Consider the following 12,289-nt stretch of genomic DNA (forward strand, 5'->3'; position numbering starts at 1 on the left):
CACATGTGTCACAGTCATGGATAACCTGTGCAACGGCATCCATAGTTAAGTCCACCCCTCGGTCTCTAGCCCACTTATAGGTCGCATCCCTTCCTTGATGGCCTGAGGTCTCATGGGCCCACCGAGCTAAAAATAGCTCTCCTTTGTTCTGCCAGTCCAAATCGATCTGAGACACCTCAATTCTGGCAGCTCGATCTACCTGATGGTTATTTTCCTGCTCTTCAGTAGCTCGATTCTTGGGCACATGAGCATCTACATGGCGCACCTTTACACCCAACCTTTTTGTTCGGGCAGCAATGTCTTTCCACAGTTAAGCAGCCCAAATAGGTTTACCCTTCCGTTGCCAGTTGTCCTGTTCCCACTGCTGCAACCACCCCCATAAAGCATTTGCCACCATCCAAGAGTCAGTATAAAGATATAGCATGGGCCACCTCTCCCGTTCAGCCACATCTAAGGCCAGCTGGACGGCCTTTACCTCCGCAAATTGGCTTGACTCTCCTTCTCCTTCGGTGGCCTCTGCAACTCGTCGTGTGGGGCTCCACACAGCAGCCTTCCATCTGCGATGCTTCCCAACAATACGACACGATCCATCAGTGAAGAGGGCATACGTCTTTTCATTCTCTAGTAGTTCGTTATATGGTGGGGCCTCTTTAGCACGTGGTATCTCCTCTGATGGGGATGTTCCAAATTTCTTGCCTTCAGGCCAGTCCATGATCACCTCCAGGATTCCTGGACGGTTGAGGTTCCCCATCCGAGCTCGCTGTGTAATCAGTGCAATCCACTTACTCCAGGTGGCATCGGTAGCATGATGGGTGGGGGGAACCTTTCCTTTGAACATCCAATTCAGCACTGGCAGTCGAGGTGCCAGGAGGAGCTGTGTCTCAGTACCAATTACTTCAGAGGCAGCCCGAACCCCCTCGTATGCGGCCAAAATCTCCTTCTCAGTTGGAGTGTAGCACTCCTCTGAACCCCTGTACGCTCTGCTCCAAAATCCAAGGGGTCGGCCTCGGGTCTCCTCAGAGGCTCTTTGCCACAGACTCCAAGTGGGACCTTTCTCTCCAGCAGCAGTGTAGAGGATGTTTTTCACATCCTGTCCCAACCGAACTGGCCCCAGGGCCACAGCACGGGCTATCTCCTGCTTGATTTGCTCAAAGGCCTGCTGCTGTTCAGGACCCCATGCAAAATTATTCTTTTTCCGAGTCACTTGATAGAGGGGGCTTACTATGAGGCTGTAGTTTGGGATGTGCATCCTCCAAAAACCTACTACACCCAGAAAAGACTGTGTCTCTTTCTTGCTAGTGGGTGGTGACATACTGGTGATTTTGTCAATCACATCTCCTGGAATGTGACGACGTCCATCTTGCCATTTTACTCCTAGGAATTGAATTTCTTGGGCAGGTCCCTTCACTTTGTTCCGTTTAATAGCAAAACCAGCACCCAGAAGAATTTGGATTATTTGCTCTCCTTTTTTAAAAACTTCCTCTGCTGTATCACCCCACACAACAATGTCATCAATATACTGGAGGTGCTCAGGTGCCCCACCCTGTTCCAGTGTGGTTTGAATCAGCCCATGGCAGATGGTTGGGCTGTGTTTCCACCCCTGGGGCAAACGGTTCCAGGTGTACTGAACGCCCCTCCAGGTGAAAGCAAACTGTGGTCTGCACTCTGTGGCCAAAGGAATAGAAAAGAATGCATTGGCAATGTCAATAGTGGCATACCACTTGGCTGCTTTTGACTCCAGTTCATACTGCAGCTCCAACATATCTGGCACAGCAGCACTCAGTGGGGGTGTGACTTCATTCAGGCCACGGTAATCTACCGTCAGCCTCCATTCTCCACTGGCTTTACGCACCGGCCATATGGGGCTGTTAAAAGGTGAGTGAGTCTTGCTGATCACTCCCTGGCTCTCTAGCTGACGGATCAAGTTATGAATGGGGAGCAAGGAATCCCTGTTGGTGCGGTACTGCCGTCTGTGCACTGTTTTTGTAGCGATAGGTACCTGCTGCTCTTTCACTTTCAGTACCCCCACAACAGACGGATCTTCTGACAGGCCAGGTAAAACAGACAGCTGCTGAATGTTGTCTGCATCTACAGCAGCTATTCCAAAAGGCCATCGGTACCCCTTGGGATCCTTGAAATGTCCCCTTCTGAGATAGTCAATACCGAGTATGCATGGAGCCCCCTGTCCAGTCACTATGGGATGCTTCTGCCAGGTTTTACCGGTGAGGCTTATTTCTGCCTCCAACACAGACAGTTCCTGAGAACCCCCAGTCACTCCAGAAATATGAATCAATTCTGTCCCTTTATAACTCGAGGGCATCAGAGTGCACTGTGCACCAGTGTCCACCAGTGCCTTATATCTTTGTGGCTCTAATGTGCCAGGCCATCTAATCCACACAGTCCAATACACTCTGTTATCCCTTTCCCTCCCCTGGCTGAGGGCAGGGCCCCTCTATTGGTTACCTGCAGTGACGGGAGCAATTTCATTGGTGGCTGATCTCTGCTGTAGTTCTCTCACCCGTGCTCGCAGTACAGGAGTGGGTTTTTTATGCCACTTCCTCATGTCCTCTCCGTTTTCTCGTAAGAAGCTCCACATGGCCACACGTGACATGATGTTACTGCCGTCATTTGCTCGTGCAGAGGGGCGGTTGCCTTTGGTGGCCGAGACTTTCAACAGTTTGATCAATTGCTTCATCAGATTCTTTGGGTCATGCTCGTCTTCATCAGGTGTTTCCAATACTGACACAGGTTCATCCCTATTCATCAGTAATGACAGTTCCTCCAGTATAGTTTTCTGTGTCTCCTTAATCTCACCTACTTCTTCTGCTACTATAGCTGCAATGGAAGCACGTGATGGTGGAAACTGCTGTTCAAAGTTTTGGAGAGTAATAGTCAGTTCATAAACTGGGAGTCTTCTGTCTTGACCCTCGAATCTATGGAACATTGCTACCAGTGTACTTGCGTACCTCTCTGGTGCTGTTTTTGAGAGCTTGCGATATACATCAGGTGTGCACCTTACTCTATCAGGATCACGGTCCTGGTGTGGATTGTTAGGGACGAAATTGGGATCATACAGCATCTCTACTACGGCTGTTTCTCTCAAAAATTGGATGCCTTTCTCCACGGTGTTCCATCTTTCCACCTTAGGCTCCAGATCATCTTTGTAAGGGTATCTATCCTTTACAGCCACTAGTACTCGTTCCCAGAGGGTAGCGACTCCATTCAGACATCTGCCAATTCCTCTGTCGATAGCTGGGTCTCGGGCAATGCTTGCCAGTTGGCGGGCTTCACTGCCATCTAGGGACACGCTGCTGGCACCGCTGTCCCAACACCGCAGCAACCAGGTGACAATAGATTCACCCGAGCGCCGTACAAACTCCTTTCTTGAACCTTGTATTTCAGTCATCTTTAGGGGCCGACGAGTAGTGGTAACAGTGACTCCATCATCATCGCTGTCTTCTCCATGTCTCTCACTTTTCTTAGTGGCCTTTTTAGGTGGTGGTGGTGGTGGTGGTGCTGAGGAGGGCCCCTCGCCTGGATCTTCCTTTTTTTTCTCTGCTTCTTCTTTCCGTTCTAGGCGCGAGGACGGCCGTGTCCATTTCTGGCCTTCCACAGGGGCAACCGACACTGATACCGGTGCTTCCTGTGATTGGTCAGGTCTAACTTCGAGGTTTTCATTTTTGCTTTGGACCTTGGTTTGGAAACCATTTCTCTCCAGAATATCAATTATGGCTCGATAAGCACAAGCCAGACCCCAAACAATACATTCCTTCTCAGATCGTCCTGAGTCACATGACTCCTTACCTAAACACTCACTGAATTTCTCAGGATCCCACAGGTGCTCAAGATCAAAATTGCATAACACCGGGGGTCCCCACGCTTCTAATTTCTTTCCTAATTTTTTCCACCTTCCCTGCCATTCAACACTCTCTGGTTTTGAGGAACGCTCCCTCCACATGATGTAAATTACTATTGCAGAGCGTGCATGCAGAAAAACAGATAACACAGTTGCCGGGCTGACATCTTGAATATAGGTAAAGACCTGAAAAGAGTAATTGGAAACCGTTCCAAATGCCGCATAATCCGTCACGTTAGCCAGGGTGTTTAGGTAGGAGGCATGTAACCCCCTCAGCACACTAAAGTAGCTGTATATCCACACTACTCCGGTGCTGAACGCGAGGAGCTTAAAGAGACGCCAGCATGCTATGAGGTACATGAAAAACCTTAGTCCACTCTGCACCAGATTTACAATGGAGTGCCAATACTGCACTGCCCGCATTCTCCACCAATAATTGTCACGGTGTTGTCCGTGACAGTGACCCAAGGGAAAACCGAGAAGGGAGAGGGGAGAGAAAAAAGAAACTGCGTCAGTGGCCCCGCGGCCGCCCGAGCAGAGCCGCGCTCCGGGAGGGGGAGGGGGAAACGGCGGGAAGGGATGGGTCTACAAGAAAACAACGGCACGATTTGAGAAGGAACGGTAACTTTACTAAATCTAATAAAATTGAACAATTGAAAGAGAGAGAAAAAATTTCAAACCAAAAGCTATGAGCTTACGCTAAGGAGGACCCGCAGGGGAAGCACACGTGCTGAACCTCCACGGCAGCCCAGAGCAACGCGCCCAGACCGAGCGCCGCCTGCATCCGGTGCGGAGCTCCGCCCCTCCCCTCTGCTGCTCCCCCAGCATTAACTCCTTAACTGCTGCATGATGCTCTGAGGTGGAATACCGGCATCAAAACCACAAAACCACAACACCAACTTTTTTGTTCGGGCAGCAATGTCTTTCCACAGTTAAGCAGCTCAAATAGGTTTACCCTTCCATTGCCAATTGTCCTGTTCCCACTGCTGCAACCACCCCCATAAAGCATTTGCCACCATCCAAGAGTCAGTATAAAGATATAGCATGGGCCACCTCTCCCATTCAGCAACATCTAAGGCCAGCTGGAAAGCCTTTACCTCTGCAAATTGGCATGACTCTCCTTCTCCTTCGGTGGCCTCTGCAACTCGTTGTGTGGGGCTCCACACAGCAGCCTTCCATCTGCAATGCTTCCCAATGATATGACATGATCCATCACTGAAGAGGGCATATGTCTTTTCATTTTCTGGTAGTTCATTATATGGTGGGGCCTTTTTAGCACGTGGTATCTCCTCTGATGGTGATGTTCCAAATTTCTAGCCTTCAGGCCAGTCCATGATCACCTCCAGGATTCCTGGATGGTTGAGGTTCCCCATCCGAGCTCGCTGTGTAATCAGTGCAATCCACTTACTCCAGGTGGCATCAGTAGCATGATGGGTGGAGGGAACCTTTCCTTTGAAAAATACAGTTCAGCACTGGCAATCGAGGTGCCAGGAGGAGCTGTGTCTCAGTGCCAATTACTTCAGAGGCAGCCCGAACCCCCCTGTATGCTGCCAAAATCTCCTTCTCAGCTGGAGTGTAGCACTCCTCCGAACCCCTGTACGCTCTGCTCCAAAATCCAAGGGGTCAGCCTCAGGTCTCCCCAGAGGCTCTTTGCCACAGACTCCAAGTGGGACCTTTTTCTTGTCCAATCCGTACTGGCTCCAGGGCCACAGCACGGGCTATCTCCTGCTTAATTTGCTCAAAGGCCTGCTGCTGTTCAGGACCCCATGCAAAATTATTCTTTTTTCAGGTCACTTGATAGAGAGGGCTTACTATGAGGCTGTAGTTTGGGATGTGCATCCTCCAAAAACGTACTACACCCAGAAAAGACTGTGTCTCTTTCTTGCTAGTGGGTGGTGACATACTGGTGATTTTGTCAATCACATCTCCTGGAATGTGACGATGTCCATCTTGCCATTTTACTCCTAGGAACTGAATTTCTTGGGCAGGTCCCTTCACTTTGTTCCATTTAATAGCAAAACCAGCACCCAGAAGAATTTGGATTATTCGCTCTCCTTTTTTAAAAACTTCCTCTGCTGTATCACCCCACACAACAATGTCATCAATGTACTGGAGGTGCTCAGGTGCCCCACCCTGTTCCAATGTGGTTTGAATCAGCCCATGGCAAATGGCTGGGCTGTGTTTCCACCCCTGGGGCAAACGGTTCCAGGTGTACTGAACGCCCCTCCAGGTGAAAGCAAACTGTGGTCTGCACTCTGTGGCCAAAGGAACAGAAAAGAATGCATTGGCAATGTCAATGGTGGCATACCACTTGGCTGCTTTTGACTCCAGTTCATACTGCAGCTCCAACGTATCTGGCACAGCAGCACTCAGTGGGGGTGTGACTTCATTCAGGCCACGGTAATCTACCGTCAGCCTCCATTCTCCACTGGCTTTACGCACCGGCCATATGGGGCTGTTAAATGGTGAGTGGGTTTTGCTGATCACTCCCTGGCTCTCTAGCTGACGAATCAAGTTATGAATGGGGAGCAAGGAATCCCTGTTGGTGTGGTACTGCCGTCTGTGCACTGTTTTTGTAGCAATAGGTACCTGCTGCTCTTTCACTTTCAGTACCCCCACAGCAGACGGATCTTCTGACAGGCCAGTTAAAACAGATAGCTGCTGAATGTTGCCTACATCTACAGCAACTATTCCGAAAGCCCATCGGTACCCCTTGGGATCCTTGAAACGTCCCCTTCTGAGATAGTCAATACCGAGTATGCATGGAGCCCCCTGTCCAGTCACTATGGGATGCTTCTGCCAGGTTTTACCAGTGAGGCTGATTTCTGCCTCCAACACAGACAGTTCCTGAGAACCCCCAGTCACTCCAGAAATATGAATCAATTCTGTCCCTTTATAACTCGAGGGCATTAGAGTACACTGTGCACCAGTGTCCACCAGTGCCTTGTATCTTTGTGGCTCTAATGTGCCAGGCCATCTAATCCACACAGTCCAATACACTCTATTATCCCTTTCCCTCCCCTGGCTGAGGGCAGGGCCCCTCTATTGGTTACCTGCAGTGACGGGAGCAATTTCGTCAGTGGCTGATCTCTGCTGTAGTTCTCTCACCCGTGCTCGCAGTGCAGGAGTGGGTTTTTTATGCCACTTCTCATGTCCTCTCCATTTTCTCGTAAGCTCCACATGGCCACACGTGACATGATGCTACTGCTGTCATTTGCTCGAGCAGAGAGGCGGTTGCCTTTGGTGGCTGAGACTTTCATCAGTTTCATCAATTGCTTCATCAGATTCTTTGGGTCATGCTCGTCTTCATCAGGTGTTTCCAATACTGACACAGGTTCATACCTATTCATCAGTAATGACAGTTCCTCCAGTATAATTTTCTGTGTCTTCTTTATCTCACCTACTTCCTCTGCTACTGCTGACACAGCTGCAATGGAAGCATGTAATGGCGGAAACTGTTGTTCAAAGTTTTGAAGTGTAATAATCAATTCATAAACTGGGAGTCTTCTGGCTTGACCCTCGTATCTATGGAATGTTGCTACCAGTGTACTTGCGTACCTCTCTGGTGCTGTTTTTGAGAGCTTACATCAGGTGTACACCTTACTCTATCAGGATCACGGTCCTGGTGTGGATTGTTAGGGACGAAATTGGGATCATACAGCATCTCTACTATGGCTGTTTCTCTCAAAAATTGGATGCCTTTCTCCACGGTGTTCCATCTTTCCACCTTAGGCTCCAGATCATCTTCGTAAGGATATCTATCCTTTACAGCCACTAGTACTCGTTCCCAGAGGGTAGCGACTCCATTCAGACATCTGCTAATTCCTCTGTCGATAGCTGGGTCTCGAGCAATGCTTCCCAGTTGGCGGGCTTCGCTGCCATCTAGGGACATGCTGCTGGCACCGTCCATGCTTGTCCCAACACCGCAGCAACCAGGTGACAACAGATTCACCTGAGCGCCGTACAAACTCCTTTCTTGAACCTTGTATTTCAGTTATCTTTAGGGGCCGACGAATAGTGGTAACAGTGACTTCATCATCATCGCTGTCTTCTCCACGTCTCTCACTTATCTTAGTGGCCTTTCTAGGTGGTGGTGCTGCTGAGGAGGGTCCCTCGCCTGGATCTTCCTCTTCTTTCTCTGCTTCTTCTTCTTTCGGTTCTAGGTGCTTGGACACCCGTGTCCATTTCTGGCCTTCCACAGGGGCAACTGATACTGATGCCGGTGCTTCCTGTGATTGGTCAGGTCTAACTTCAAGGTTTTCATTTTTGCTTTGGACCTTGGTTTGGAAACCATTTCTCTCCAGAATATCAATTATAGCTCGATAAGCACAAGCCAGACCCCAAACAGTCCGTTCCTTCTCAGATCGTCCTGAGTCACATGGCTCCTTACCTAAACACTCACTGAATTTCTCAGGATCCCAAAGGTGCTCAAGATCAAAATTGCGTAACACTGCGGGTCCCCACACTATTAATTTCTTTCCTAATTTTTCCCACTTTCCCTGCCATTCAACACTCTCTGGTTTTGAGGAAGGCTTCCTCCACATGATGTAAAATACTGCTGCCGAGAGTGCATTCAGAAAAACAGATAACACAGTTGCCAGGCTGGCATCCTGAATAGAGGTAAAGACCTGAATAGAGTACCTGGAAACCAATCCAAATGCCGTATAGTCTGTCACATTAGCCAGGGTGTTTAGGCAGGAGACAAGTAACCCCATCAGCACACTAAAGTAGCTGTACACAGATATGACTCCGGTGCTGAACATGAGGAGCTTAAAAAGACGCCAGCATGCTCTAAGGTACATGAAAACCCTTAGCCCACTTAGCACCAGATTTACAATGGTGCACAAATACTGCATTGCCCGCATTCTCCACCAATAATTGTCAAGGTGTTATCCGTGACAGTGACCCAAGGGAAACCAAGAAGGGAGAGAGGAGGGAAAAAAGAAAAAAAAAAAACTGCGTCAGTGGCCACCCAGCCGCCGAGCAGAGCCGCGCACTCCGGGGGGAGGGGGAAACAGTGGGAAGAGATGGGTCTACAAAAAAACAAGGGCACGATCTGAGAAGGAACGGTAACTTAACTAAATCTAATAAAATTGAACAATTGAGAGAGAGAAAAAATTACCAAACCAAAAGCTGTGAGCTTACGTTATGGAGGAAACTGCAGGGGAAGCACACGCGCTGAACCTCAATGGCAGCCGAGAGGAACCGCCCAGGCAGAGCTCCGCCCCTCTGCTGCTCCCCCACAGCATTAACTCCTTAACTGCCTGCATGATGTTCTGGTGTGGAATACCGGCACCAAAACCACAAAACCACAACAGTTGCTGAGGGTTGCTCTGAAAGTAATACTTCTATTTTATTATGCTGGCCCACAGGGTTATAAGTGGACATTGGTGGCATGGTAACAGAGCTTGAACTTTCCCACCAATATTCCATTAAATTTGGTTGCCGTATGCCAGGTGGCAGCAGAGGGGCAGTCTGACAAAATGATATCTGACATGAAAGTGTGTAGGAGACAAAGGTTTGTAATTCCTTGTATAAAAAATTACACTCATTGACATTCATGGACACTTGCTGAATATTTATGAAGACCTAACGGTGGATGTTAATACTGTCAGGCAGTGAGTAGTGTGTTTCAGCAGTGGCAACAACAACAAAAAGACAAACCGTGTTCTAGACAGTAGTAGTACTCAGCTGTCACACCGTGAAATGAAGTGTGTTTCAATCAGCTAACCCATGCGAACAGGTGGATTATGACCAGGAAACTGTTTGTGGACTTGAATATTGGTTTCAGTGCATTGGAAATGATGGTGGAAAAACTGGAATATCACAAAGTTTGCACCAAGTTGTCCCATGAATGCTCACATAGGGAAAGAAAGAACACCATATGCGAATTTGTCAGGACCTATTTAACCAGTTATAGATTTAATGGAATGCATCATTACTGGTAACAAGATGTGGTGTCACCACTACAAGCTGGAGTCAAAATGGCAGACCATGGAGTAGTGACATGTGAATTCTTCATGGAAGAAAAAATTCAAGATGCAGCCCCCAGTGGGTAAAAAAATGTGTAGTGTCATTTGGGATAGGAAAGTGGTGATTCTTCTGGATTTCCTGGAAGCCAGACAAACAATCAACTTTGACCACTACATTAAGACACTGCCTAAGCTGGAAGGCTCAAACTTTGAGAGTCAGGCCAGAGAAGAATATAACCTTTATCTTGCAACATGATAATGCCAGGACCCAGATGAATTTGAAGGCTGTGGAACACTTGTTTGGACTGTCCTATCGTTCCCACCATATAGTTTGGATTTTGTGCCTTCTGACTTCCATCTGTTCAATCTGATGAAAGATGTACTCTATGGGAAACATTTTCCTAGCAACAATACCATCACAGCAGCTGTGAATCAGTGGTCACCTCTGCTGGTACAGATTTTCATGAGCATGGCATGCAGGTTCTTGTTGATCAATGGCAAAATGTAATGGTGGTGAGTATGTTGAAAAATTGTGTTTTGTAGCTGAGAATTTGCTCTATCAATATGTTATTTTTCTGTTTGTGTCTGTTGTAGTCTCCATGGAAATAAACAGGAAGCATTGCTTTCAGAGTGACCTATGTATCTGTGCATGGGGAAGTCTAGCTAGTTTTCAGCACACTGGTAAATCTGTTTTATGAAATATGCACAAACACCTGCAAGGTTCAGCTCCTAGCTACTTCCCAACTCCTACTTTGCTGGGCACTTTCAAAGTATCCAGTTGCTCTCAGCTTATCAAACAGTCCCATAACCCTAAACGTGGACAGATCTGCTCTTCAGTGCTGAAGAAGAAATGGAGTAATGTAGAAATATTCTCTTAACCGTGCTTAGGAGAAATTTGATTGCACACATCTGGGCAGCCTTACTGCAAGACCTACCTAACTCCACTAATCCACAGGTTACTGAATAATTTGGAAACAAACAGACTAAAGGAGAGGAACAGAACATAAGCTAAAGAAGAGTATAAATTTTGCCTTCATCATTTTCAGAGGAACTGGGAACAGTGATCTTGAGTGAGAATTGAATTATGCATTCCTTCTCCCCTGCAAATACCTGCATTAAAATAAAAATTAAAATAACTTGTTTTTTACTGAATTATAACTTTTGAATTGGGAGGCTGCAATTACACACCAATAAAGCAAGCTCTAGTGTTCAATATATATATATATATATATATATATATATATAGGTGAAACTTTGAGAAATGTTGAAAATTGCCTCTCACAAGTTGAAGAATCTATGTTCTGAGGATTCTCTAGAGTGATTCCTTCATACCAGTGGCAGGAAAAGGGGGCTCCTTTCTCACAAGCATTCAAAGGTATTTATCTAGAGATAAGAAAATCCTCTTTCCTCATATTACAGTCAAAACTTCAATAGTGTTGACTAGGTGCCTTAAAGATAGTAAATAAACAAACACCTGTCTTCATAACATTTAGTAAAATGGTCATCCATCAGTGTGCTGCCAAAAGAAGCTTCTTACAAAGCAAAGAGGAAGATGCATAGAAGGGTGATGAAGACTAACAGCAAAGCAGATAAGCTAAAGTGAAAGAAATGGAACAGAAATATATATATTTGTATATATATTCGTCTGACTAGCTAATATTCAGAACTACTTGATGTAAATTACATGAGAAAAGATCTAAAGGCCTGTATGAACTTTATGGATGCCAAGAATATGTCCATTCTTTTATGATCAGAGGCTAATATAGGTAGAGACCTATGTTCCAATGATGAATATAGTAAGGATTACTGCTTCTTCAAATATTCATTAGAGGATGAACATTTCTGGCAGACACTCCATTCATAATATTCACTGAATGAGAGTTTGGAAGTCTCACCTTGTCCCTGGGCAGCTGCATAAACCAGTCCGACTAATTTCAGAAAACACCTGAAGACAACAAATTTGAGACACAGAGATCTGCTTCCCAAACCAACATATTGGAAGCACAGATATTGCTGGAAGCATTCTGATCATTATGTCTCAGAAACAGGTCTTTATATTAAGTAAGCCAACTGAAACTTTGGGCAAGACAAATCTGCGTTATATTCTCTCTATGCAGTTAATGTTGTTAGTGTACTTTCTTCCTTCAGCTAAGATTAGGGAATGCTTTCTGCTGGAATTTCCTGACAGAGGCACAAGGGTCTCTCACTCAGATATCACTGTTGAGAGATCCTCTGACATAACCCTTGATGTGATGTCAGCGGAGCCCAGAAGTCCATCAGAACCTAGTCTAAGTGTCGGACATTAACAGTATGAGGCTTGCAACTAGCAGACCTGTGACCCAGAAGGAATCAGAATTGTTACTGTCTTGAACTCTGACATTTCACTTAAAGCCATGCATGCCTTTAATATAAGTTTGAGGGTATCTCAAGCACCATCTCGTTGACGAAGCTTATGTTATGC

At 46.7% G+C, this 12,289-nt stretch overlaps 1 protein-coding gene across 1 annotated transcript in view; it reads right to left on the reverse strand.

Moving 5' to 3' along the window:
• The window catches only part of COL15A1 (collagen type XV alpha 1 chain), a 153,101-nt gene that overhangs the window by 17,962 nt on the left and 122,850 nt on the right, over positions 1-12,289 (reverse strand). The window lies entirely within an intron of this gene.

The sequence above is a fragment of the Cyrtonyx montezumae genome, unplaced genomic scaffold, assembly GCF_038088225.1.
Source record: "Cyrtonyx montezumae isolate F1298 unplaced genomic scaffold, pur_monq_1.0 scaffold_8, whole genome shotgun sequence".
In the NCBI taxonomy this organism is placed as follows: domain Eukaryota; kingdom Metazoa; phylum Chordata; class Aves; order Galliformes; family Odontophoridae; genus Cyrtonyx; species Cyrtonyx montezumae.